Below are 27,701 nucleotides of genomic sequence, written 5' to 3' on the forward strand. Positions count from 1 at the left end.
TTCTTACCTCGGATACATTCAAACATGCTTATGGCATCAATCTTTATTGGTGAGGGCTTCTTTCCATATAGTCCACACATGTGCCCAACAATTAATACTTCCTCCACTCCGAAAATTGACTTTACTCCTCACATAGTCAAATGCACTTCTTCGAGATGGCTCAAAATCCTATCACAATCAACAATATGATCAGCCACAAACCTTCTTCATCCTTGCTCAGTCATCTCTTCATTCTTCTCATGGATATCATGTTGGAAACTACGAGGAAGATGAGAGACGAAAGGAAGAGAGGAGAGAAGAGAGATATGAGACACCAGAAGTGGAACCACAGAAGTGTGTCAAGTGAGCACACATGATAGGAATATATAGAGGGGACCTCCGGTGCTATATATAGACATACTATATATAGCTAACACCCCCATGATAGGAATATATAGAGGGGACCTGGGGCGCTATATATAGACAAACTATATACAGCTAACAGAGAAGGCCTCCATAGACAAGGGCTTCGTTCTTCTCACAGGTAGTAAATTAGTGGAGCTCTAGTCTCAATGTTGTTTGATAGTCCTACAATGGAAATTGAAATCTTTGTACATAGCACTATAAGAGAACTCCATTCTAAATAAGCAAATATAATTGCAAAAATATTGGCTAAGTTGTGTGTTTTCCTAGAAGATCCTTTAAATTTATCATATTGTTTGAAAAGTTTCAGATTTGTGTATTTGCAAATTAGAAAAATGCATGTCACCCATTACGTAAATCTTGAGATGCTTAAAAAAATCTGCAACGGACTTACAAAAATTACATAATTATTGTATGATAATTTATGCTTGCTTTGTATGTATTAAACCTCTTTATAGCGAGTGCTTGTTAAATGTGAGGTATTGTACTTAGTAAGAGAAATATGAACACTTCATTTCCAATAGTTATAGTTCTAAATAATTTTTGCACAATTCATAAACCCTTATTATTTATGGCTTGACATATACCCCCCTTATTGACATTTGGTAAACGTGACATGAAAAGCCACATCTAATCTATGACAAGATGGAAGATTTAGTAGTATCTTCATGATCTACACGACCTATAGAACTGGTAGATATTTATGATGACATAGAATGGATGTTACAAGCTTTGGGAAGACAACTAATTTGATAGAGTTTTCTTAATAATACCTTGTCAAAATGACATAGCTATAAAAGGTATTGAGATGTGTAAACTTGATCACTTTCACAAATAATATAGTTATTGTCTCTCATTTCACCTTTTTTTTCATAACTTTTATGTCTTCTCTCTCCTCCTCCTATCTTTCTAATCATGCTTTCTCCTTGTCATTCATTCTTGCTCCTCTTTTGTCTCTCTTCTACACTCTCTTCTCTCATCGCTCAGCTCTCTTCTTAACAACAAAATTTGCCCCCGTCGTCGCCAAAAGCGTCGTTATTGACGACGCCATAGAATCGTCGCTATAACCGTTGCTATATGCGTCGCATTTGCGACGCATATAGCGACGGTTACAGAGAATTTGCAATGCTGATAGCAACGACAATAGCGACGCGCACAGTAAATTTGCGACACAAATAGCGACGGTAACAGAAAAAAAAAAATTTGTGGCAGGGCAGCTGCTTCATACAAAGCGTTTGCAAACAAAAAGAATGTATACTGAAATCATAAAACTGATGGATAAAATAAATACATGATATCGCATAAAATGCGATTGGTACAATCATAAAACAATATCACTAATACATAGAAAATGTCTACATAGATCGGGCGACTAAAAACTAAAGGTATGTGAGCTCTAAGGATCCAAGGGCGAGCTACAAATCGTTGTCCCCCGAAAGCTCTTCCCGCTGTAAAGGAGCATCAAACGGATTCTGCAAAAAAAGAAACAACATATCAATCCACCATACAATAATGCATTCAAATATCTCATGGTAACTACGGACAAGAAAGATGAGAGACTTACTGGGCCGCCGCGTCTATACAATCGGTCGATCAATGATCTGAGACCGTGCCTCTCCGCATATCAAGTCTCAAGGCCTTGCGGATCGCGATTTGTAATGGAGTGCTGCAAAGAAAACAAAATGCTAACTGTTAGAAACATGATTGTCAGTACAAAGAATATCTCAAAAAAACAAATAAGCAAAACAAAAGAGAATCTTACAAAGTCCTCCAAATATGTCCTGTGGCCGCCACTCCCAAGATGATGTACTGATCCGGCCTCGATTCGTGCCCTCGCCGCCTCCCGCTGCTGACTCCAACGTCCTGGCAAATTTGTAGCCTCCTCCCTCAATCGATGCCAGTCGTCTGCATCTAACCACTCGGGCTTTGGAGCCCCACTCTTGATTGCCTTGCGTGCGTCGGATCATCTATGTGACATGTATGCATGCATGCAATCCATCATCCGGCCTGTAGAGAATCTATCCACTGCGGCTGGCACTGGGAACTCCTCGTACAAGGATGCTACTATGTACTCCTTGCTCCCCTCCGGTATGTTCGTCCAATGATCCAGGACGTTGTGCCGAAAAACTTGTTGGCACAACTCCCTCATGCGAGCCATCACGCTCCTCCCCTCATCATTCATGATGATGGCTCCTGACCTGCCATCCACTAGGTATCCATAATCCCTAGGAGTGTGCCTTGTATGGGCCATGCTACCTTCCGGACGAGCTCGTTGTCGCACAAAGCCTTTCAGGGTTTTCATGAAGCGCTCCACGAAGAACATCCATCGCGTATGGACAGGTCCAGCAATCTCCACTTCATTCACAAGATGCACAAGAAGGTGAACTTGTATCGTGAGCATGCTAGTGGGCAGGTATTTCTCAAAGAGACAGACCGTCTCAACTGCTCCCCGCCTTGCGGATTCAATAGAGGACGTCTTAATCTCTTTCTGTGAGATCCATTGCACCAAAGTTGACAGCTTGTAAATGGCCCCGCGAATTTCTGGAGTTAGGCATCCCGCGATCGCGATCGGTAGGACAAACTGCCACAAATGAGAAAGCATTAAGAATAATGGTCACTTTTCAAATTTCAAAATGTCCACGCTAATTAAAATCCATTCTGTTCACAAACCTGACATATCTTATGCCAATCACGGGATTTTAGCCCAGAAATCTGGTCATCTTTAGAAAATGCGGACCTGAGAGAACGCATCATACCCGTCGGAGGGCGGATAGACTTGATTACTTGCTTCACAATGTGCTCTTCTTTGGTAGACAAAACCCAGGGAGCGCGAGGAAGCTGCACTCCCCCTTCAGCACTCGACTGCAGCCAAAGCGCCTCCATCTTACCTGCCTCCTTTAAATCCATTCGTGACCCTATAGTGTCTCTCTTTCCTGTGATGTGGTCCCATAGCAAGCTGCCCACATTTTTGAAAATATGCATGGGATCCAACAAGTGGTTGACCTGTAAGTGGGTCCAATATGGCAACTCGTAGAAAACTGAGAACCGCCGCATTCCATTTGGATGTGAATCCGGGTTTACCATTTTCAGCTCGTACCAGCTTGCAGCATTCATACGTGCTAGAGGTCGTCCAAGAAAACCTTCCCTGAGTTCATGATCCTCCGGCAAGAAAGCGGCGTGTCCTTGATATACCATCTTCTTCATGGTTCGTGACCTTCGGGAGTCTAACTGTGGCCCACACAATGGACATGCATGATAACCTGAGGTAACGAGACCTGCAAGGCGATCCACGACCTAGTGAATACTTGATTGAATGAAATAAAATATAGATATTACCGGCGAGAACAAAGGTCTGCTCACCTGAGCACTCTCCCAATCCCGGAAAGTCATGCATCGTCCACATGAGAATGGCTCGAATGTTGGCTGACGGCCGACCATCGCGCCTGCTCATATCTTGCACCGTGACCCCCTCCTCCCACAAAATCTTAAGCTCATTGACTAATGGACGAAGATACACGTCCATATTTTTTACTTTGTAGCGGCCCGGCACGAGCAAGCTAAGGATGAGATGTCCTTTCTTCGTAGAAAGTCATGGAGGAATGTTGTAGTTGACAAGCACTATAGGCCACACACTGTAAGAAGTCGAGCGCAGACCGAATGGGTTCACACCATCCATGGTGAGACCGAGCCGAAGATTACTTGGCTCTCGCGCAAAGCCTGGGAAGGTAGAGTCAATGTGGCTCCATGCGTGCGAATCTGCTGATATTCGTTGCACTCCATCCGTGGACCTATTCTGCACATGCCACATTGTCAAGCTTGCCATGGCAGACGTGCGAAACATGTGGTTTATGTGGGGGATGAGCGGAAAGTGTCTGAGGACTTTTTGAGGGATGGTCTGCCCTTGCAAGTCCTGTCGATACCTGTGAGCACCACACTTTGGGCATGTCTCCATAGTCTCGTATTCATCTCGAAACAATATGCAGTCGTTGATACATGCATGGATGTTATTGTAGTCCATGCCAAGCTTCCGTAAAACATGTCGCGCATCATCACGAGACTCAGGCATGGTGTTTGCAGGTGGCAATATATGATATTTCAATAACCTGAAAAAATCATAAAACACCTTGAAAAATCTATCCATGTTTGCAATAATACTGTTTTAAAAAAAAAACAATGAAGTCTGTGTGCAAGGTACCTGAATAACTCAGTCACACTCGTATCGCTCCAACCGTATTTTGCTTGCACACTTAAGAGTGCAAGCAATGTCTTCAACCGAGATACTCGGCACCCATCATATAATGGTATGGATGCTTCCTCTCTAAGCGGGTCAGATGTCTCAACATCCATGGGAATCAATGCATCGATCATTGCCTCCATCTCAGGCTCCAAGATTGTAGGCAAGTCGGGAAGGTTGTCTGTCTCCTCTGGCATTGACGGTATAGATGGGCCTTGCGAGTAGTCGATTGGCTCCTGCAATCCATCCATCGCACGTCCACGAACTCTTCTAATTGGCCGCAAAGGGTGCACTCCCCCTTGGGTCGAGACATCACCCCCCTGGATACAAAATTTACCAACAAGACCCAATCTTATTGTGTATGGTTTTCAATTAGCTTGAGAGTACAATGCATGAAAAATGCTAACTTCAAATTACCGTTTGCTGGAAGTCTGCAATCGCCTGATCAATGATCTCAGATTGAAACTCGCCAAATCGTCGTACGTGTTCTATAGACAATCGGCGTTTTCGTCTAATTGCCAACTTGCATTGAGAGCAAGGACATGGGACACGCTGATTAAGATACGACTCGCGGTCTTGAACAATAGGACCTTCTTCGTTTGCCATCTTATCTACATTACAGCAAACAAGGCTTAAATGGATAGCTTTATGGAGATGTACGTCAAGTTGCAAGTTGACCATAAACCTTGCATTGTATATAGTAGTCGAGATATTTTCCGATGTTATATCTCGGCCTTGTATCATGCTCAACGATTTGTTTGTCCCGGTAGATAATTTTTTGTTATATCTCGGCTTTGAGTATAAGTAATCCATTTTAAAATTAATGCGCGCCATCTATGAAATTTTATAACTATAGTAATAAAATTTATTTCAATCAATTCTACTCATAGTCATAAGACCTGAGAGAAATTATCCTATACTCAATTTAAGGGTTTCTTCTTCTATAACAATAATTTTGGGTTCATTTTGATGAACTACGTGGCCGTATGCAAAGCACATTGCATACCATTATCAATATGTATATTATCTTAAATTTCCTTCCCTTCCCTCTCCCTCTCTTTCTCTCCCTCTCCCTCTCTTCCTCTCTTTCTCTCACCCTCTCCCTCTCCCTCTCGTTCTCTTTCTCTCCCTCTCTCATTTCCTCCCTCCCCCTCCCTCTCCCTCTCCCTCCCTCTTTCTCCCTCTCCCTCTCCCTCGCTCCCTCTCCCTCCCCCTCCCTCTTTCTCTCCCTCTCTCATTTCCTTCCCCTCCCCCTCCCTCTCCCTCTTCCTCTCCCTCTCCCTCTCCCTCTCTTTCTCTTTTTCTCCCTCTCCCTCTCTATCTCTCTTTCTCTCTCATTTCCTAAACAAGCAAAAAATAAAGTGATTTAAACATCCTCCAAGCAAAAGGGAGAGGGAGAGATACAATGCACTCTCCCTCTCTTTCTCTTTCTATCCCTCTCTCATTTCCTTCCCCTTCCTCTCCCTCTCACTCTCTTTCTCTCTCATTTCCTCTCCTAAACAAGCAAAAAATAAAGTGATTCAAACATTAAACAAGCAAAAGGGAGAGGGAGGGAGAGAGAGAATGCACTCTCCCTCCTCCTCCCTCTCTCTCTTTCTCTCCCTCTCCTATTTCCTCCCCCTCCCTCTCCCTCTCCCTCTATTTCTCTTTCTCTTTCTTTCCCTCTCCCTCTCCCTCTCTTTCTCTCTTACTCTCTCGTTTCCTCTCCTAAACAAGCAAAGAAGAAAGTAATTTAAACATTAAACAAGCAAAAGGGAGAGAGAGAGAGAGAATGCACTCTCCCTCTCTTTCTCTCCCTCTCTCTCCCTCTCCCTCTCCTTCTCTTTCATTTCCTCTCCTAAACAAACAAAAGAGAACGATTTAAACCTTTAACAAGTAAAAGAAAGAGAGAGGGAGACTCACCAATGAGATATGGCCAGCGTGGGCGGCTTCTCTTTGCAACGAGGGCTCCTCCTTTCCTTCGCGAACAACGACGGTGGCTGTGGCGGCAGTGGCGGCGGTGGCAAGTCTCTTCCTCCTCTTCTCTCACAAAGCCTTGGCTCTCTCCCTCGCTCTCTCCCTCGCTCTCGCTCTCAAAAGGCGAAGAAAATAAAATGAAAACCGCGCTCTGGTTTCGGCCGCACTTTTTTTCCCTGCGGCGCAAATAGCGACGCCAATTGCGACGCATATAGCGACGCCTGTAGCGACGCCGATATCCGGCGTCGCTATTGCCCCATTCCCTTGTAGTGTGAAACTTTACAAGAGCTGAAAATTGGTGATTACAAGCTTTCTTTTCTCTTTGTAGAAAGAACTTGTTTCACGCATATATTGGCAAGGCATGGGAAAACCTTTGTGTTTTAAGCTAGATGAAATTGGATGTGTTGATTCAACCAGAGTTGCACCTATGCTGATCTTTAAAGTACCTAATGTGCCATGGATTTTAAAGCCTATTCTAGTACCTCGGGCATATTTTCCTATACAAGTTGTTGGAGCTCTTGAACGAGAAGATCGAGATGCAGATTTTGAAGCCCTCTTCAGCTGCATATTCAAATCGGTGGTTTACTGTTCCAAAGAAGAATGGTTCTTTGAGGTTTATATAGGATTTACAACCAATTAATAAGGTCACCATAAGAAATGTTCAATCATGCCTAATAGTGGATGAATTTGTAGAAGAATTTGCCGGCAAGGCAATTTACACGATGGGAGATTTATACTCAAGATATGATCAATTCCAACTTGCATTAGAAAGTCGCGATGTCACAACCATGAAGACACCGCTTGGATTGGTCAAGATGTGTACGCTTCCAAAGGGAGCAAACAATTCAGTGGGACATATGATGAATGCTATGCATAAAGTTTTGAGGGAGTATATCTGTCCGTTGACCTTACCATTTCTTAATGATGTGTCGATGAAAGGGTGTGATATGTTAGCTATATATATTCTATCTATATATAGTGCCCCAGGTCCCCTCTATATATTCCTATCATGTGTGCTCAGTTGACACACTTATGGGGTTCCACTTCTGGTGTCTCATATCTCTCTTCTCTCCTCTCTTCCTTTCGTCTCTCGTCTTCCTCACAGTTTCCAACATGGTATCAGAGCATAGGAAAGAGGACGATGATGACATCCAATTTCTGTATGATTACATACTTCTCCCTCAATTGCACCTCAAGAGAGGCCACCAGGCCTCTTGTGTGCAGAGTAGACTCCATGGCCTCAGCCTTCAACAGGCCCATGTCAGACGCCAGCCACTCCTCGGCTTCCTCCAGCATGCACAGCCTAGTCTGCAGCTGCTCCACCTGCCTCCTCAGCACCTCCTCCCTGGCCCTCCCATCCTGCGCCTCAAGCTTTCCTCGCGCCTTCACCTTGCTGCCTCTACACTCGCCTCCCAGGCCCTAGCCTCCGCGGTTGCCACCGCGGCATCCTTGGCGTAGGCGGCCCAGGTCATGGCCTGTAGGCATTTCCTGAGAAGGTGTGCAGGCTCCTCCTCCATTGTCCTCACCTTCTGGACCTGGTCATGGAGGTCAGGGAGCGTGAAGTTGAGAAGGGGATGGGGTAGCACCATAGCCGTACTGATTGCAAGGAAACGATTGATGATATGAGAGAGGGGGATCGATGGAGATGCAATAGAAAGCTTTAGGCGTAGGATCAATGGAAATGCAGGGGGATTGATACAAACGAACTTCCTCCCTCGTGATCGTGCCATATCAACACAGAATCTGTGCTTCATTTGTGTGATATTCGAAGAAGATTAGTACAGTCTCATTGTAACAATTGGTTTTTTCGCCTCCTTGAAGCGCGTGTTTTTTATCTCCTAGTAATGGAGATGGTCATCCTTCTCCAGACGCAAATCTTATACGGAGACTCCTTGAGACGGGCGTCCCATGACATTATCTTGAGTGCAAAGAAATTGGTTTGGTGGATTATGTTAAAGAAAATAGGAAGATGTTGCAGGATGTTGTAGGCGTAGGATCAATGGAAACGCAGGGGGATTGATACAAACGAACGAATGAGAGAAAGAGAGAGAGAGGAAGCTTCTTGCAGAGCACCACAGTGCTTTTATTAGTTGCTTTATTTCTAAAGCTTAGCTTTATATGGAGCGTTAATTATATCTATCATGCTTTTGTAGCAGTAACGTAGGGAAGAAGCAACGCCTATTATTATCACGAACGACCAATCTATTGATGCTACAAAAGAAGCAACGTTTTGTCCTTTGTATGTTGTCACCTTTCATGACAACAACAAACTCTTCATTGTTTCGTTTATATTCTTTACAGCTGATGAGGGTCTATATTCCAACTGATGACACATTGTTTCAAGCATCTAGATTCCAGCTAATGATACATTATTTCATTTATATTCTTTCTAGTTGATGAGTGTCTATATTCGAGCTGATGACAAATTGTTTTATTTATATTCTGTTCATGGGGCCCCACATGTGTTATGTTGTCTATAGAGCGGCGTCGCAAACCGTCTCTATAGACCTTGTGTTGTTCTAATGTCACTGTAACGTTTTTCTTTAAGTTTTGGTGTGACAGATATACTGCTTACATCCCAAGTTCACTTGAAGGAATTTCTTGGAGATTTTATCTTTTGCAGTGATGTCACTTATCCTTATTTTACATGTTGTATATTTAGGAGTGATAAAGCTCTTTTGATGCCTCTGAATAGGCTATTGTAATTCATGAGTGATGTAGCTCCTTCTACGTTGATGTTGTAATTCATGAGTGATGTAGCTCCTTTGATGCCTATGAATAGGCTCTTGTAAGTTCAACTCTGTAATTTTATATTTTGAATATTAATATAACACCTGGGGCGCTATATATAGAGAGACTATATATAGCTAACATTCTCTTCCCCAAGCATTGATTGGTACTCATGAGTAGTTTATTCCTTTCCAAGGATGGCAACTTTTCCTAACTACTGATGATGACATTGCAATGGCCTTAGGAAGGTAGGATGCTAAATATTTCTCAATCTTGTCATTCCAATATAATGCATGGATTTCCATTAGCAAGTATTTCAAGAATCAAGAATGTGTGGAAATCTCTCCTTACATGGATTCTTGAAAGTAGGAATTTCTTTGATGAAGATATCTAAAAGCAAACAAATATTTAAAAGCCATTTACTTGACTATTTTCCTACTCAGCTTTAGCGATTCAATGGCTTTTTCTTTCCCTAGTTTAAGTCATTATCTAGTTTTTAGGATTTCCATGATCAATGCTTCTTGAATTTCTCAACCCATGGAAGTGTCCCCTTTTGTGTTTGAACTCAAAGTGCTCACTATATATAAACCCTAGCTATCACATGCATTCAAGGCCTAATTTAAAAAACCCACATGTTGAAATTTATCATGAATAAAACACAGCTTTTTCCCATTCAATTTGTGAACATCCTCATTAAATAATACCCTTCGATATATAGAAAAGATCTAAGAAAGTTATTTCAAAATTTTTCAAGAGGTAGACTTACATAATTATGAGAGAACCTCGTGAGTGTTTGAATAATTTTCTAAGGATCGAAATGCATGTAATAGTATGTGCGTTGTACATTTCTTTTAGTGGTTTTTCCTGCGAGGAAGTCACTTTTGTTGGCATTTAACCTAAGGTTTGTACAGCATGCACCCTTTTCATAACCTAGGGTTCACACATTCACATCATTTAGATCAACTGCCTACTTGCCATGAAATGCCTTAATCGAATCAACTATTTTGAGACTGAACTCAAACCTTGATACCATATTGCAAAACATCTCAATGCTAAGTAGGAAACTTCTCTAGTTGACACAAGTATGATACTTGCTTTTGACTTATCCCTTAGGTTTATAGGAACCATAAACGTTAATGAGCTCATCATGGAGTGTGTCATGTGTTGATGGTAGCATCAAACATTCCATGCAAACCTAAGAGAAGAAGAATAGGAAATTTTGATTTGAAGTGATCATCCATAATTAATTGAATGGGTTTATGGTATAGGAATCTCCATGGTTATGAAAGTGGTTGGACATCACAAAAAGATATGACATTGACATTGGAGAAAAGGTTTTTGAGCATTTTTCTATTTACACTTGAAATGATTGCACTATCCTAGCAATTAATTTATGTTTCCCATTTTTTAAATATTATCTAGCTTCTCCCATTTTACTACTTCATCATGCACAACTTATTCTTTTGTACCTTATATTTTCAAAAAAGGTTGCAATCTGCAGTACCAATCTAGAAAAGCTAGAGTTCAATGATATATATGGATTTGGGCATGCTAATACAAATGCATCACCAATTTTTTTGCAACTCGAGCTCTCTCAAAATCATGGTTCTTTTGGCACACAATTATAGAAGATTGAGGTCACTTCTTTGCACTTTGTTCTAATTCATTCTAGTAATTGATCAATACGGTGGATTTCCCCTCAACAATTTGACATTCCCATATCTTTAAACCCATACATTCTAGAACTCCTTCATTTAAGAACCTCTATTCTTCATAGAAAATGACCATCTCTTTTACTACAAATATGCAAATGACATTGTCCTTGGTGATAAAATGTTGGCTTGGGATGAGAATATCAACCAAATGGTTTCTTACTCGATTATGGGTAAGTTTTTAATTGTTGGAAAATGATGCTATGATAGATGGCATCGATTTTCATGCTTGCTAAATAAGAATAATTTCTTGTTAGAAAAATAAATGTACGGTTTGTAGATATTCATTCTAGTATGGCCAAAGGTCTCTATAATCCATTCACCTTGGAGGGAACAATTGTCATTGATGATGTTGTGATCTCAATTGATAGTGAATGGTTTCTTGATAGCCTTTTTGTTGCACTCAAAATTACACATTGGCTTCCATCAACTTATCAGGTATATATACATGCATGTTGTTCTCATTTCTTAGCATACACAAAATATTGGATTCTTCATTATAAAGTGTTTCCAAATTATTAAATGGATACTAGTTTCTTCCTAGCATGTCTCACACAAGTTTTATGATTGTAGGCCTTTCTTGTTATACCACAACTTTTGTATCAAAATTTCGAAAAGGATGCTTATAGTAGACTCTACCACTTCCTTGATATAAGTATTTGCATACCTGTGTTTGGGAGCAACAATGCATGTGGCATTTTTCTAATGGCTCTTGTTCTTATTACTTTAAGAACATTTATTATAATTAATACCTACATGTTCTCAATCCTAGAAAAGAAGAATCCTTATTCTAGAGTTTAGGAGCAAAATTACACACAACAATATAAGATTTTATTTTATCTATTTCAATAATTTAAGCTTGATTAAAATTTCAATCTCTCTCTCTCTCTCTCTCTCTCTATGTATATGTGTGTGTCTCTGATAGGAAGTCACTTGTTAATGTTTTGACATTGAAAGCTTCACATGAAAAATACGCCACCAAATACGTTTTTCCTAACATAGACTATTGTCCTCAATTGGAATAATTTGATACTTTGTAACCTTGATACTTTGTCAGATAGGTCAAGTAGTATTTCATAGACTTATCCAACAAAGGCAAGCCTAAAATTATCTTGATTATCACACATTGAGCCCATATGTTTCCATTTATGATTCTTTTTGAAGACTTCTGGAGATTGGAGATAAGTCAAGATTGAAGTCTTGTCTCTTACTGAAGGCCTACAAAGATTGACAAAATGTAAGACTTACTCAAATCCTTTTTTTAGATGTTTTTGAGCCTATATGTAATACTTGTATGCGTTGTGAATTTTTGTTATGTTTTTCTTCACAATTTTATTTTGATTGTTACTCAATTTCACTTTAAATATTTCCAAAGATTGTAGTCATGAGCTTGGGGAGTATTTAAATATATTGTTATAAGTTGTGATCTTAGAGGAAATGTTAATGGTAAGGATTGGGGATTCTATAAAGAAATGATGGATATGGCATAGGCTATCACATTGCTTGAGGGTTGTGGGGTGACCATGAATGTAGCAACCTACTCTAAATTAATAAGGAGGTCTACTTCTTGGACCTATATATAGTTCACCCTATTTACACTAGGTCTCACCTATATATATGTAGATTCTGATCAATATGATGTATTCTTTGGGAGTGTATATGGTGTGTCTCTTCTCTCCCTCTTGCGTCTCCACATATCTTCTCTCTTTACATCTCAATATAGTATTAGAGCTATCACGATTGACTATAACCAATTGCTTGAAGAAGATAATCAGGAAGTATATCTATGTAGTATCTCTTCAATTATTGATTCATATCCTTTTCATGCTTAAATTTCATGTATTATGTATGTTATGAGCATCTTACGTTATAAATTTTACGCATAGAAAAATTTTACTCGATTATCATTTAGATTGCAGATATATTCAATTGTAGATATACCCTGCTTGGACACTCTAAAAGTTTTTGTCATGTGCTAGGACTCAAAAGATTTCTTTCTATCAAATTCGTGGTCAATTTCGAGTTTTGTGTCAAAAGTTATGTCTCTTCATGTAGAGATTGGACTTCAAATATGAAAACAAGCAAGATAGTAGTTTTTCGTGCAAACTTCTATGACACAGGTTTCGTCAAGATTACTCACTCTTGCGTTTATGTGTTTCTATCAAAATTAGCAAGATCATCATCTATTTTTGGCCAAAAGGTAAAGCAATAACATTTTGAGCATTGTTAATATTGCTCATCTATGTTGGGCCAATTTCTTGTCACAGACGTTTTGTCTATTTTAAGTTACTTTATTCTTGCCCACGTTTCATCTATCTTAGGTCTCTTTCTTTTGGAGTATGTTTTTTGAACCAAACGTCTTTCCTAAAATATAGCTTCTGTGTATGATTTGTTGTGTTGTACTTTCATCTTTCCGTTCAGTATATGGTGTGCAGACTCAGTGATCTTATATTGTACGTATTCTCTCAGCAATTAAAGATGCTGCTAATTCTTAAAGGTGATGACTTGCATGATATTGTTCTTGGTAATTATAAATGTCCACGCCTCAACCAATTGATCAGGCTCATGATAATACCCTTGTAACTGAAGGACCTATCTTTGAAGAGTGGCAAAATCTTTATAATGAGTGGATCTAACACGATAAAGTAGCTTGTCGGTATATTCTTTCTACTCTTCAAGAATCTCTTATGCTTGATATATGTAATCTTTCAACCTCACATGCTATATGGGAGTATTTGGTAGCAAATTTTGAGAATAAATCTATTACAGAAATACTTTATCTTCTTAGTCAACTCAGTGAGTTACAATACAACATCATAACTTCTATGACAATACATATCAAATCATTCAAGAATATTATTAATCAGCTTATTGCTGTCGGTGATGCTATTCCACGAAAGCAATTGTTAACATAGCTTCTTGATACTGTAAAGGATCTTGCTTATGATAATATTGTTACCATATTATCTAACAAAGATGGGATCAATTTTGATCAAGCTTGTATATCTTTGATTGAATATCCACAATGACATGAATGACACTACACAAATCAAGAAATAGTTTTGATCTCACAAGAGGACACACTATCAGAACAAATTGACAAAGCATTACTTGAAGGCATTGTCAGAGTGTTTGGGGAGGAAAGTCTACCACAAGGGTAAAAGACAATAGGGTGAAGCGAGATTCAAGGAGAGGAGTAGACGGAAGAGAAGGGGTTTAAAGAAATAGAAGATGTAGAAGAATACTCACAGCGGTGAAGCCTATCAATTTTTTTCTACATCCTAAGAAGATAAATCTCTTGTAGACAAAAAATATGCATAAAACAATAGCTTCCTCTCTACTGCTCAGACCACCAATCTAATGCTTCTGTTGGCTCCAAAAGGGGGGTAAAATAGCAAGACACCTAATCAGTATTCTCCTTGATCACTCCTTCCTCTCTTAGTTCGGAGTACTATTGGCTATCTATAAACTGCGATGACGCGTCGCCTGATTTTGACAAAATTCTTATTTGTGCATAAATCCCCAAAAAATGACTAAAAACCACTTACTTTTTCTTATGTGTCATCCTACTCTAGAAGTTGTCTATGACTTTTGGATATTTACAAGAAATAATCTAACTATGAACATTAACACTAATGACTAATATGGCATTGGCTCTCTCGATCAATAAGAAATCTAAATGACAATGTACTCTAGAGTTTTTCACACTTTGTGCATGTAGTGGCACAACAATCACCCTCTCTTAAATTGCACATGCTTCGGCATGTGCCAAAGTCGTATAGATCTGTAGTGTTAGAAGAAGTATCCTCTGTTAGCTATATATAGTCTGTCTATATATAGCACCCTAGGTCCCCTCTATATATGCCTATCATGTGTGCTCAGTTGACACACTTTTGGGGTTCCACTTCTGGTGTCTCATATCTCTCTTCTCTCCTCTCTTCCTTTCGTCTTTCATCTTCCTCGCAGTTTCCAACATGGTATCAGAGCGAGGTTCTACAACATCACAAAGATAAGTTTTCTTTATTGTTTTATTTCTTCGCTAAGCCCTCCATAGTGGAGGTGTGGGATGTTCATGGTGGTAACGAAGTTGCAAAGTTTGATGAAACTTCCTTACAGTTAGCTCCTTCTCTATTTCTTTATGCCATATGTTTTCACAGAATTACATGTTTTAGGATGTAACTGCTGCTTCTTGCCTTGAGTTTTTGGACATCAACCTATGAATTGACTTTCTTGTTTTTCAATATTTACAAAATATTGAGGCTGGGAGAGTCTATTCTGACTTTTCATCGGGATTCACCTTCGAAGTAGCAGCTTTTGCGTACCAGATCGAAGGTGCCGCCTCCATGGACGGAAAGGGAATGAGTATTTGGGATTCTTTCGCAGCAGAGAGAGGCAGGCCAAGCTCAGGGAAGCTTTATTTCTTCGCCTATAGGAGAGAGGATGAGGAAGCGAGAGGGAGTCTATTCTCACAAGGAATATGCACCATCGGCCATCCGAACTGGTGGTCCGAGATCGAGCGCGTTCATCAAAGACAGCTCAAACCCCAAGCTCCCCTGGTGGTCTGAGATCGAGCACGTTCATCAAAGACAGCTCAAATACTGCAGGCCATAGGCCATGGACAAAGACGGCGTTTGGTGGTGGTGGTTGAGCTGAGAGTAGAGGTGGAGAGGGCTGAGGCCTAACTATGGCCCAAGGCGGCTAGACCTTGCGCAATCGTGGTTGACGCCTTGCGGGCCTATGGCTCAGCTGAGTGAGGCTCAGCCGAGTGAGGTTGAGGGCTACCTATTTCCTACAGAACTGCACAAAATCTCCCCAAGCTTCCTCGCTAAGGGCGAGAGGCAACGGGAGCGAGACCCGCAAGAGAAGGTGCGTGACAAGAGAAAAGCCATATCTGCATCACTTTTCGTGGTCGTCACCTTCCTGTCTGTCCGCGTCTTCATCTTCGACCATGCCAGGGAACCCTCAGACCACCGTTTACATAGGTAAGCTGCTTTGCTCCGGTAGTTTCGTTCCTATTCTCAGAGATCGTGTACCTGTTCTATTTTGGTTTCTACACAGGACTCTTTCTGCGGATCTTTTGTGCGTTGGGGCGATGTGCTATGAATTTAGCGGGCATTGTTGCTAGATATGTCTATTTTGTTTATTTATCCGGCTTGTTCGACCAACAAGGCCCTGCGAATTTCCACAAGGTCCTTTGCAGTCTTACTATTTCCACAAAGGGCTTTTGCACGCTTACTTGCTTAAATAAAAGCTGGAGGGGCGAGAGGCAACGGGAGCAAGACCCGCGAGAGAAGGTGCCCGACGGTAGGTACAAGCTGCAGATAAGCCGGGCATTACGTGAGAGAGAGAGAGAGAGAGACAGAGAGGGTACTGGAGAAACTTGACGTGGGAGGTGGAGAGGACACGAGTCTTTCCTCTCCAATTAGCGTTTCATGAAAAAGCATGATAGATATAATTAACGCTCCATATAAACCTAAGCTTTAGAAACAAAGCAACTAATAAAAGCACAGTGTCATGTCTTATGTTATGGATTCTTTGTCATATCATTGTTTCATAAGTTTCATAGCTTATATTTTATATTTTTCATTCAATCAATATTATTCAATTACTATTTCATTCAATGCTTTGGTATGTTGGTATTGCAATGCTTCATGATGCTTGCCCTCGTTCGTTATTCCATTGATGCTTCATTCCCTACTTTTGGATGTTGATATTGCCATGCTTCATGATGATCGTCCTCGTTCCTTATTTCATTGATGAGTGTTTATATTCCAGCTGATGACACATTATTTAGTTTATATTCTTTCCAGCTGATGAGCATCTATATTCCAGCTGATGACACATTATTTTGTTTATATTATTTCCAGCTGATGAGCGTCTATATTCTAGCTGATGACACATTATTTCGTTTATATTCTTTCCAGCTGATGAGCGTCTATATTCTAGTTGATGACAAATTATTTTATTTATATTCTGTTCATGGGGCCCCACATGTGTTATGTTGTCTATAGAGCGGCGTCGCGAACCGTCTCTATAGACCTTGTGTTGTTCTAATGTCATTATAATGTTTTTCTTTTCGTTTTGATGTGACAGATATACTGCTTACATCCCAAGTTCACTTGAAGGAATTTCTTGGAGATTTTATTTATTTTACATGTTGTATATTTAGGAGTGATAAAGCTCTTTTGATGCCTCTGAATAGGCTGTTGTAATTCAAGAGTGATGTAGCTCCTTCTCTTGTTGTGATTCACAAGTGATGTAGCTCCTTTGATGCCTATGAATAGGCTCTTGTAAGTTCAACTTTGTAATTTTATATTTTGAATATTAATATAACGGTAGGCCTATATAGAGCTCTGGGTTTTTCCCTTGAGCCCCCAAGGGTTTTTTCATCCATAGTAAGGGACCTTTATTTGAGCCGGGGTGTTAGCTATATATAGTCTGTCTATATATAGCACCCTAGGTCCCCTCTATATATGCCTATCATGTGTGCTCAGTTGACACACTTTTGGGGTTCCACTTCTGGTGTCTCATATCTCTCTTCTCTTCTCTCTTCCTTTCGTCTTTCATCTTCCTCGCAGTTTCCAACATCCTCTGCCATGTCAATGTCTTTCTCTTCTACCTCTTCTTATTCAATATTATTATGTTCATGCTCAGTATCCAACTCCTTCAACTCATATGCTAAATACTCCTTATGTTTAAACTTCTGGATATATTTTCCAACCACACTAGAATCCTTAGAGCTTTCCCATCCATCTCATTTGATGCATAGGTAGCATTTTCAAGAACAAATCTTACCACATATAGACCAAACCACTACTTTGCCATCTTTCAACAGGCACTATGTTGATTTTCCAAGCTACTATCACAAACTAGCACCTAGTCCCCATCCTCTATAGTTCATTGTTCAAGTCTATGTCACTTGTCAAACCTCTTCTTGTTCTTGATCCTTGTAGTCTTCAACTTTTTCATGGCTGTCTCAATGTCTTCATGCCTTCTTTCTAGCTATCTAATGTAGGATTCACAACTCTTCTCTATTCAAACCCTCTTTCCATGGTAGAATACTCTAAGTAGAAATAGTCTCCTTAATAGGCATGATTGGCTATTGTCCATATTAGCAAGAATATACCTTGTAATTGCACTATGAGTGGTCCTATCACTCCATAAAGCAAAGGGTAACATTCTTGGCCACTCTTTCATCCTACCCTTGCATGACTTTGCTAATGGCTTAATGATAGGTTGATGACCTATTTCACTTTTGTTATTCGCTTTAGGATTGTAGGCTGAAATCAAAGCCAACTTTATACCCAATCGTGAAAAGAAGTCTTGAGCCTCATCTGCATCCAATTCTCCTCTATCTGCAACCACTTTATGAGCACAACCATACCTGTAAAAGACTTATTCCAAAAAGAGTAGTAGTCTTTGTACTAAGAGCTCAAACTTGTAGGCATGGTAACCAAATCAACTACCCATTTTTAATGCATAGACAATGGATAGGTCGGTTGCAACCCATCTCTATGCTTTACCATGGAATACATCTGACAATCAGTACATGATTCCACATAATGCTCCACAAATTTATACATGTTCTGCCACCAATAATTCTCTTTGATCTTTGCAAAGGTGCCCAAAACTCCTCTATGTCTAGCCTGTAAACTTTCATGAAACTCTTGCATCACCTGTTCTTGAGAAGCCCTATCTCCCAATACACGTAATGGAGCTCCTCTCTTTTTCTTTGCATGCTTCCATAAATATCCATCTTTCAAGAAAAAATCATAATCTTTTCTTTTAATCCTTTTGAATTTAGCTTTAGACCACTCAACCTTATGTCATGAGACAGAGATATTGGCCTATTTTCAGCCAATCATCCTCATACAACTCTTCCAAAAATTTTGTTATCATTGAAGCATAACATTGATGATGCTTTCTCTCTACTGGTAATCTCTTATCCATGGCTGTAAGCTCGTTTCTTACTGCCAAAATCCTTGTTACAACAAATGTACCTATAGTAACACTAGCTGCATACTCATTCCTTGTTATCATAAAGTCGTTTTCAACACCTATCCTATTGTCCTCGTCATCTTCCATCAGCTCCTATTCATCTTCAAACCTTGCTCGTGAAAGCATGTTAGTCACAGGGTTTTTTCTTCTTGCAATATGCTAAAAACAAGGGCTAAGTGACTTTACATATGCAATCCACCATAACATGACAATATTGGGAGTTGAGCTATTTACTATCTTTCCCAATAGAGGTAGATAATCAGTCTTTACCAACATGAGCTCCCATAAAATACTCCCTATAACACTGAAGGGCTGTCACTATGCCCCATAGCTCTCTTTTGACTTGAGAATATCGTAGTTGTCGTTCATTAAGGACCTTTGCTCCAAGGAAAATGGCATACCTATTCCCATCAGCATCATCCTGACCCATTGCCCAACCAATGCCAATCGGGCTTGTATCCATGGTGAGAATAATAGGCTACTCATTCTCATAATTTGCTCTCTTTAGTATTGGGAGTAAAATCAATAAGCTCTTTAACTTCTGAATGGCCTTCGTATACTGTTTACCCCACCAAAACTTTTGCACTTTTCTTAAGAGCTAATATAAACTTTCAGCCAGATGAGGAGAATACGGATCCATATCAAGTAAAAGACACATGCACCCAAAAATATTCTTACCTCGGATACATTCAAACATGCTTATGGCATCAATCTTTATTGGTGAGGGCTTCTTTCCATATAGTCCACACATGTGCCCAACAATTAATACTTCCTCCACTCCGAAAATTGACTTTACTCCTCACATAGTCAAATGCACTTCTTCGAGATGGCTCAAAATCCTATCACAATCAACAATATGATCAGCCACAAACCTTCTTCATCCTTGCTCAGTCATCTCTTCATTCTTCTCATGGATATCATGTTGGAAACTACGAGGAAGATGAGAGACGAAAGGAAGAGAGGAGAGAAGAGAGATATGAGACACCAGAAGTGGAACCACAGAAGTGTGTCAAGTGAGCACACATGATAGGAATATATAGAGGGGACCTCCGGTGCTATATATAGACATACTATATATAGCTAACACCCCCATGATAGGAATATATAGAGTGGACCTGGGGCGCTATATATAGACAAACTATATATAGCTAACAGAGAAGGCCTCCATAGACAAGGGCTTCGTTCTTCTCACAGGTAGTAAATTAGTGGAGCTCTAGTCTCAATGTTGTTTGATAGTCCTACAATGGAAATTGAAATCTTTGTACATAGCACTATAAGAGAACTCCATTCTAAATAAGCAAATATAATTGCAAAACTATTGGCTAAGTTGTGTGTTTTCCTAGAAGATCCTTTAAATTTATCATATTGTTTGAAAAGTTTCAGATTTGTGTATTTGCAAATTAGAAAAATGCATGTCACCCATTACGTAAATCTTGAGATGCTTAAAAAAATCTGCAACGGACTTACAAAAATTACATAATTATTGTATGATAATTTATGCTTGCTTTGTATATATTAAACCTCTTTATAGCGAGTGCTTGTTAAATGTGAGGTATTGTACTTAGTAAGAGAAATATGAACACTTCATTTCCAATAGTTATAGTTCTAAATAATTTTTGCACAATTCATAAACCCTTATTATTTATGGCTTGACATATACCCCCCTTATTGACATTTGGTAAACGTGACATGAAAAGCCACATCTAATCTATGACAAGATGGAAGATTTAGTAGTATCTTCATGATCTACACGACCTGTAGAACTGGTAGATATTTATGATGACATAGAATGGATGTTACAAGCTTTGGGAAGACAACTAATTTGATAGAGTTTTCTTAATAATACCTTGTCAAAATGGCATAGCTATAAAAGGTATTGAGATGTGTAAACTTGATCACTTTCACAAATAATATAGTTATTGTCTCTCATTTCACCTTTTTTTTCATAATTTTTATGTCTTCTCTCTCCTCCTCCTATCTTTCTAATCATGCTTTCTCCTTGTCATTCATTCTTGCTCCTCTTTTGTCTCTCTTCTACACTCTCTTCTCTCATCGCTCAGCTCTCTTCTTAACAACAAAATTTGCCCCCGTCGTCGCCAAAAGCGTCGTTATTGACGACGCCATAGAATCGTCGCTATAACCGTTGCTATATGCGTCGCTATATGCGTCGCATTTGCGACGCATATAGCGACGGTTACAGAGAATTTGCAACGCTGATAGCAACGACAATAGCGACGCACGCAGTAAATTTGCGACACAAATAGCGACGGTAACAGAAAAAAAAAATTTGTGGCAGGGCAGCAAGCTGCCCTGCCACATATAGCACTGTGTGCTGTATGAGAGCCATACAAAATAGTTTCTGCACTGCTTCATACAAAGCGTTTGCAAACAAAAAGAATGTATACTGAAATCATAAAACTGATGGATAAAATAAATACATGATATCGCATAAAATGCGATTGGTACAATCATAAAACAATATCACTAATACATAGAAAATGTCTACATAGATCGGGCGACTAAAAACTAAAGGTATGTGAGCTCTAAGGATCCAAGGGCGAGCTACAAATCGTCGTCCCCCGAAAGCTCTTCCCGCTGTAAAGGAGCATAAAACGGATTCTGCAAAAAAAGAAACAACATATCAATCCACCATACAATAATGCATTCAAATATCTCATGGTAACTACGGACAAGAAAGATGAGAGACTTACTGGGCCGCCGCGTCTATACAATCGGTCGATCAATGATCTGAGACCGTGCCTCTCCGCATATCAAGTCTCAAGGCCTTGCGGATCGCGATTTGTAATGGAGTGCTGCAAAGAAAACAAAATGCTAACTGTTAGAAACATGATTGTCAGTACAAAGAATATCTCAAAAAAACAAATAAGCAAAACAAAAGAGAATCTTACAAAGTCCTCCAAATATGTCCTGTGGCCGCCACTCCCAAGATGATGTACCGATCCGGCCTCAATTCGTGCCCTCGCCGCCTCCCGCTACTGACTCCAACGTCCTGGCGAATTTGTAGCCTCCTCCCTCAATCGATGCCAGTCGTCTGCATCTAACCACTCGGGCTTTGGAGCCCCACTCTTGATTGCCTTGCGTGCGTCGGATCGTCTATGTGACATGTATGCATGCATGCAATCCATCATCCAGCCCGTAGAGAATCTATCCACTGCGGCTGGCACTGGGAACTCCTCGTGCAAGGATGCTACTATGTACTCCTTGCTCCCCTCCGGTATGTTCCTCCAATGATCCAGGACGTTGTGCCGAAAAACTTGTTGGCACAACTCCCTCATGCGAGCCATCACGCTCCTCCCCTCATCATTCATGATGATGGCTCCTGACCTGCCATCCACTAGGTATCCATAATCCCTAGGAGTGTGCCTTGTATGGGCCATGCTACCTTCCGGACGAGCTCGTTGTCGCACAAAGCCTTTCAGGGTTTTCATGAAGCGCTCCACGAAGAACATCCATCGCGTATAGACAGGTCCAGCAATCTCCACTTCATTCACAAGATGCACAAGAAGGTGAACTTGTATCGTGAGCATGCTAGTGGGCAAGTATTTCTCAAAGAGACAGACCGTCTCAACTGCTCCCCGCCTTGCGGATTCAATAGAGGACGTCTTAATCTCTTTCTGTGAGATCCATTGCACCAAAGTTGACAGCTTGTAAATGGCCCCGCGAATTTCTGGAGTTAGGCATCCCGCGATCGCGATCGGTAGGACAAACTGCCACAAATGAGAAAGCATTAAGAATAATGGTCACTTTTCAAATTTCAAAATGTCCATGCTAATTAAAATCCATTCTGTTCACAAACCTGACATATCTTATGCCAATCATGGGATTTTAGCCCAGAAATCTGGTCATCTTTAGAAAATGCGGACCTGAGAGAACGCATCATACCCGTCGGAGTGCGGATAGACTTGATTACTTGCTTCACAATGTGCTCTTCTTTGGTAGACAAAACCCAGGGAGCGCGAGGAAGCTGCACTCCCCCTTCAGCACTCGACTGCGGCCAAAGCGCCTCCATCTTACCTGCCTCCTTTAAATCCATTCGTGACCCTATAGTGTCTCTCTTTCCTGTGATGTGGTCCCATAGCAAGCTGCCCACATTTTTGAAAATATGCATGGGATCCAACGTGGTTGACCTGTAAGTGGGTCCAATATGGCAACTCGTAGAAAACTGAGAACCGCCGCATTCCATTTGGATGTGAATCCGGGTTTACCATTTTCAGCTCGTACCAGCTTGCAACGTTCATACGTGCTAGAGGTCGTCCAAGAAAACCTTCCCTGAGTTCATGATCCTCTGGCAAGAAAGCGGCGTGTCCTTGATATACCATCTTCTTCATGGTTCGTGACCTTCGGGAGTCTAACTGTGTCCCACACAATGGACATGCATGATAACCTGAGGTAACGAGACCTGCAAGGCGATCCACGACCTAGTGAATACTTGATTGAATGAAATAAAATATAGATATTACCGGCGAGAACAAAGGTCTGCTCACCTGAGCACTCTCCCAATCCCGGAAAGTCATGCATCGTCCACATGAGAATGGCTCGAATGTTGGCTGACGGCCGACCATCGCGCCTGCTCATATCTTGCAACGTGACCCCCTCCTCCCACAAAATCTTAAGCTCATTGACTAATGGACGAAGATACACGTCCATATTTTTTACTTTGTAGCGGCCCGGCACGAGCAAGCTAAGGATGAGATGTCCTTTCTTCGTAGAAAGTCATGGAGGAATGTTGTAGTTGACAAGCACTATAGGCCACACACTGTAAGAAGTCGAGCGCAGACCGAATGGGTTCACACCATCCATGGTGAGACCGAGCCGAAGATTACTTGGCTCTCGCGCAAAGCCTGGGAAGGTAGAGTCAATGTGGCTCCATGCGTGCGAATCTGCTGATATTCGTTGCACTCCATCCGTGGACCTATTCTGCACATGCCACGTTGTCAAGCTTGCCATGGCAGACGTGCGAAACATGTGGTTTATGTGGGGGATGAGCGGAAAGTGTCTGAGGACTTTTTGAGGGATGGTCTGCCCTTGCAAGTCCTGTCGATACCTGTGAGCACCACACTTTGGGCATGTCTCCATAGTCTCGTATTCATCTCGAAACAATATGCAGTCGTTGATACATGCATGGATGTTATTGTAGTCCATGCCAAGCTTCCGTAAAACATGTCGCGCATCATCACGAGACTCAGGCATGGTGTTTGCAGGTGGCAATATATGATATTTCAATAACCTGAAAAAATCATAAAACACCTTGAAAAATCTATCCATGTTTGCAATAATACTGTTAAAAAAAAAAAACAATGAAGTCTGTGTGCAAGGTACCTGAATAACTCAGTCACACTCGTATTGCTCCAACCGTATTTTGCTTGCACACTTAAGAGTGCAAGCAATGTCTTCAACCAAGATACTCGGCACCCATCATATAATGGTATGGATGCTTCCTCTCTAAGCGGGTCAGATGTCTCAACATCCATGGGAATCAATGCATCGATCATTGCCTCCATCTCAGGCTCCAAGATTGTAGGCAAGTCCGGAAGGTTGTCTGTCTCCTCTGGCATTGACGGTATAGATGGGCCTTGCGAGTAGTCGATTGGCTCCTGCAATCCATCCATCGCACGTCCACGAACTCTTCTAATTGGCCGCAAAGGGTGCACTCCCCCTTGGGTCGAGACATCACCCCCCTGGATACAAAATTTACCAACAAGACCCAATCTTATTGTGTATGGTTTTCAATTAGCTTGAGAGTACAATGCATGAAAAATGCTAACTTCAAATTACCGTTTGCTGGAAGTCTGCAATCGCCTGATCAATGATCTCAGATTGAAACTCGCCAAATCGTCGTACGTGTTCTATAGACAATCGGCGTTTTCGTCTAATTGCCAACTTGCATTGAGAGCAAGGACATGGGACACGCTGATTAAGATACGACTCGCGGTCTTGAACAATAGGACCTTCTTCGTTTGCCATCTTATCTACATTACAGCAAACAAGGCTTAAATGGATAGCTTTATGGAGATGTACATCAAGTTGCAAGTTGACCATAAACCTTGCATTGTATATAGTAGTCGAGATATTTTCCGATGTTATATCTCGGCCTTGTATCATGCTCAACGATTTGTTTGTCCCGGTAGATAATTTTTTGTTATATCTCGGCTTTGAGTATAAGTAATCCATTTTAAAATTAATGCGCGCCATCTATGAAATTTTATAACTATAGTAATAAAATTTATTTCAATCAATTCTACTCATAGTCATAAGACCTGAGAGAAATTATCCTATACTCAATTTAAGGGTTTCTTCTTCTATAACAATAATTTTGGGTTCATTTTGATGAACTACGTGGCCGTATGCAAAGCACATTGCATACCATTATCAATACGTATATTATCTTAAATTTCCTTCCCTTCCCTCTCCCTCTCTTTCTCTCCCTCTCCCTCTCTTCCTCTCTTTCTCTCACCCTCTCCCTCTCCCTCTCGTTCTCTTTCTCTCCCTCTCTCATTTCCTCCCTCCCCCTCCCTCTCCCTCTCCCTCCCTCTTTCTCCCTCTCCCTCTCCCTCGCTCCCTCTCCCTCCCCCTCCCTCTTTCTCTCCCTCTCTCATTTCCTTCCCCTCCCCCTCCCTCTCCCTCTTCCTCTCCCTCTCCCTCTCCCTCTCTTTCTCTTTTTCTCCCTCTCCCTCTCTATCTCTCTTTCTCTCTCATTTCCTAAACAAGCAAAAAATAAAGTGATTTAAACATCCTCCAAGCAAAAGGGAGAGGGAGAGATACAATGCACTCTCCCTCTCTTTCTCTTTCTATCCCTCTCTCATTTCCTTCCCCTTCCTCTCCCTCTCACTCTCTTTCTCTCTCATTTCCTCTCCTAAACAAGCAAAAAATAAAGTGATTCAAACATTAAACAAGCAAAAGGGAGAGGGAGGGAGAGAGAGAATGCACTCTCCCTCCTCCTCCCTCTCTTTCTCTTTCTCTCCCTCTCCTATTTCCTCCCCCTCCCTCTCCCTCTCCCTCTATTTCTCTTTCTCTTTCTTTCCCTCTCCCTCTCCCTCTCTTTCTCTCTTACTCTCTCGTTTCCTCTCCTAAACAAGCAAAGAAGAAAGTAATTTAAACATTAAACAAGCAAAAGGGAGAGAGAGAGAGAGAATGCACTCTCCCTCTCTTTCTCTCCCTCTCTCTCCCTCTCCCTCTCATTCTCTTTCATTTCCTCTCCTAAACAAACAAAAGAGAACGATTTAAACCTTCAACAAGTAAAAGAAAGAGAGAGGGAGACTCACCAATGAGATATGGCCAGCGTGGGCGGCTTCTCTTTGCAACGAGGGCTCCTCCTTTCCTTCGCGAACAACAACGGTGGCAGTGGCGGCGGTGGCGGTGGTGGCAAGTCTCTTGCTCCTCTTCTCTCACAAAGCCTTGGCTCTCTCCCTCGCTCTCTCCCTCGCTCTCGCTCTCAAAAGGCGAAGAAAATAAAATGAAAACGGCGCTCTGGTTTCGGCCGCGCTTTTTTTCCCTGCGGCGCAAATAGCGACGCCAATTGCGACGCATATAGCGACGCCTGTAGCGACGCCGGATATCCGGCGTCGCTATTGCCCCATTCCCTTGTAGTGTGAAACTTTACAAGAGCTGAAAATTGGTGATTACAAGCTTTCTTTTCTCTTTGTAGAAAGAACTTGTTTCACGCATATATTGGCAAGGCATGGGAAAACCTTTGTGTTTTAAGCTAGATGAAATTGGATGTGTTGATTCAACCAGAGTTGCACCTATGCTGATCTTTAAAGTACCTAATGTGCCATGGATTTTAAAGCCTATTCTAGTACCTCGGGCATATTTTCCTATACAAGTTGTTGGAGCTCTTGAACGAGAAGATCGAGATGCAGATTTTGAAGCCCTCTTCAGCTGCATATTCAAATCGGTGGTTTACTGTTCCAAAGAAGAATGGTTCTTTGAGGTTTATATAGGATTTACAACCAATTAATAAGGTCACCATAAGAAATGTTCAATCATGCCTAATAGTGGATGAATTTGTAGAAGAATTTGCCGGCAAGGCAATTTACACGATGGGAGATTTATACTCAAGATATGATCAATTCCAACTTGCATTAGAAAGTCGCGATGTCACAACCATGAAGACACCGCTTGGATTGGTCAAGATGTGTACGCTTCCAAAGGGAGCAAACAATTCAGTGGCACATATGATGAATGCTATGCATAAAGTTTTGAGGGAGTATATCTATCCGTTGACCTTACCATTTCTTAATGATGTGTCGATGAAAGGGTGTGATATGTTAGCTATATATATTCTATCTATATATAGTGCCCCAGGTCCCCTCTATATATTCCTATCATGTGTGCTCAGTTGACACACTTATGGGGTTCCACTTCTGGTGTCTCATATCTCTCTTCTCTCCTCTCTTCCTTTCGTCTCTCGTCTTCCTCACAGTTTCCAACATGGTATCAGAGCATAGAAAAGAGGACGACGATGACATCCAATTTCTGTATGATTACATACTTCTCCCTCAATTGCACCTCAAGAGAGGCCACCAGGCCTCTTGTGTGCAGAGTAGACTCCATGGCCTCAGCCTTCAACAGGCCCATGTCAGACGCCAGCCACTCCTCGGCTTCCTCCAGCATGCACAGCCTAGCCTGCAGCTACTCCACCTGCCTCC

The 27,701-nt window shown here is 41.1% G+C and overlaps 1 long non-coding RNA gene across 1 annotated transcript; it reads right to left on the reverse strand.

Annotated features, from left to right (window-relative positions):
- Positions 1 to 21,494: 21,494 nt before the first annotated feature.
- LOC148035378 (uncharacterized) lies at positions 21,495 to 22,012 on the reverse strand. The gene is made up of 3 exons (XR_015691232.1): positions 21,942 to 22,012; positions 21,744 to 21,845; positions 21,495 to 21,627 (listed from the first exon to the last, which is right to left on the reverse strand). It is a non-coding gene; the product is annotated as an uncharacterized LOC148035378 (long non-coding RNA).
- Between the last annotated feature and the right edge of the window lie 5,689 nt (positions 22,013 to 27,701).

This window comes from Lygodium microphyllum, chromosome 6 (genome assembly GCF_053477565.2).
Source record: "Lygodium microphyllum isolate KBCC chromosome 6, Lygodium_microphyllum_v1.1.10, whole genome shotgun sequence".
Classification (NCBI taxonomy): domain Eukaryota; kingdom Viridiplantae; phylum Streptophyta; class Polypodiopsida; order Schizaeales; family Lygodiaceae; genus Lygodium; species Lygodium microphyllum.